The sequence below is a fragment of the Theobroma umbraticum genome, unplaced genomic scaffold (assembly GCF_002168275.2).
Source record: "Theobroma umbraticum cultivar Fairchild unplaced genomic scaffold, ASM216827v3 scaffold_81.0, whole genome shotgun sequence".
NCBI classification, from domain to species: domain Eukaryota; kingdom Viridiplantae; phylum Streptophyta; class Magnoliopsida; order Malvales; family Malvaceae; genus Theobroma; species Theobroma umbraticum.
Window position 1 is genome coordinate 5,496,539 of NW_018397268.1, and position 2,505 is coordinate 5,499,043.

Consider the following 2,505-nt stretch of genomic DNA (forward strand, 5'->3'; position numbering starts at 1 on the left):
ATCTATTTAATAAAGGCACGGGGGCCCCATTAACGACGTTTTGTTTTTCTTCAAAATTCTTTCTTACTTTTTCTCTTCCACTTAAATTAGTCATATAATCTTCCTTTGTGACTAATTTCAACTATAGATAAAACATAATCCTCCTTCATGACTAATTTCAACAATAGATAAAATATTAATATTTTAATATTATTTATTAATAAAATATTATTTTATTTCACAGTATTCTTTTCACCCATCACCGCTCTTTGGTACTTAAATTTACGTCACTTGACCCTTGTCTTATCAATAAGGTCTTATTGACTTCTATACAAAGGTACAGAGTGTTACACCTTCAGCAAACTTTAACCTTCCATTTCAAATTCCTTTAACTAGCTCTTTATTTGGAAAGAATTTTTGTGTCATTCCAAAAGTGCTATTCACCCCCCTCTAGCATGCTTTTGGAGACCAACAAGTGGTATCAGAGCCTAACCCTTACTTTTAAATGCTTAACATCCTTAAGGGAGATCCAAATGGCTCTATAAAAATCTATTGATGCCGAAGGCTAATGCATAAATATGCCTCCTCTATTTATTGGATCAAACTACCCTTATTAAAGTACTACAATATCCATTTATGTTAGGGTTTATAACTATGAGATAAGGGATGCCATTACCGACAATCCTTTGATCCTTATGATTACTAATTCAATAAATGGAGAGAAAACTCCCAAAGATAGAAGTACGTGGACTAAAGCTAAAATAAAGAGAGAACAAATCAACTCTAAAGCCGTGCACACTCTCATTTGTGCACTTGATTATAGAGAATACAATAGAGTGTTCATGTGAAAAAGTGCCAAAAAAATTTAGGAAAAATTAGAAGAGTTATATGGAGAAACAAAGAAGGAAAAGGAATTGGCAGACAATTTTTGTGAGAATCAATGTTCAACAACCAACATGGCATATACAAACAAGGAATCAAGTGAAGATGAATGCTCAAATCAAATATAAGTATGCATCAAGGCTCTTGAAAAGATAAAGGCAATTTCTTCATTTTATGAACTTAATTCATATACTTTTGATGAATTGCATGATGCTTTTAAGGATTTAGCATTCGAGTTTGAGAAAATGAATTTGCAGTACAAGAAAACCATTTCCACACTTAATGTTGAAAGTAAATTTTTGGTGAAAACAAAAATCAACTTGGAAAAAGAAAATGAAAATTTAAACAAAGATTCTAAATGTTACGAAAAGAAAATTGATATTTTGGGAAAAGGGAATTTGGTTATGAAAAGGAAATTTGAAGATTTATTAAATGAGAAATAAACGATTTTCATGAATTCCTCATTTCCAAAATGACCAAATGCAATCATTGCACATTTTATAGTTAGTTTTCATACATTTGACCAATTAAAAAATGAGTACTTTGCAAATTTAGACAAGTATGGGTTCCAAGAGGAACTTTGCGCAACAAGACTAACTTTCAACGATCCAAAGCAATTTGAATACCAAAAATCAAATAAAAAATGTCTCTTGTAGGTGTGCTAGAGTGAGGAGGAACAATTCTTGAAGAATGAATGCTCTCTAGCCAAACATAAAGAAAAATGGGTGATATCTATATTAAAAGCCTTTTGTTTGTTTAAATGAGATTTTTTATTGCTTATTTATTGAATGTTTCATTGATTTAGCTTGGTTTCTAAAGTTGTTCGCTTTTCTTAATTGAAAACTTTGGTTACCTATTCTTGCTTGAATATTCAGTGCATAATTCTTTGAGCTTTATTGATAAATCCTAGGTATGCAACTTGATTTGATATGATACATGCTATAAGTTGCAAGCAAGTATGAATCTAAAGATTGGGTATGTACTTATATTTGATCTTAAATGTATCATCATTCTTATTTTAAGAAAATTGTTTTATTAGGATTGCTTGATTATGGAAAATTATTCTTATAAAATTTCCTCTTGTTTTGTGAAATTGTTTCCATATTGTTTCTTAGAGGAAAAATGATTTTTGAGCATAATTTTGAAACATAAAAGGTTGGATAATGTGATAGAAATATGAGCATACTTGATGACTTACACTCACACTTATTCAAGTAGCCTAAAATGAGGAAAATTGAGTAGCAAAAAAATTGTCCTTGATTTCTTTGTGCCTAAAATAAGTTAACCCTTTGAACAATCTTGATTTACATTCTAGAACTTGCTTAAATAGTTCAAGATAGTTGATAAATGAGGTTGAAAATTTTGATTACTTTAATTGGTACTTTTAAAGCAAAATGAGCTTATATGAGAAAATTGCTACTATCTTTAAGTTTATAATGATTTATCAATTGGACAAGTTTGTTTCATGATGAAAATATTTATTGATTTGTTTTTTTTGGAAGTGCATGCTTGCTTGTAAGCTTGAATGGCCAAAAGAGCATTTTTGGCATATGATTGTGAGATATTTGAAAATGAACTTTTGACATAGATAAACACGATTCATTATGCTTATTACACATTTCATAAATCATTTAAAGTGTAATT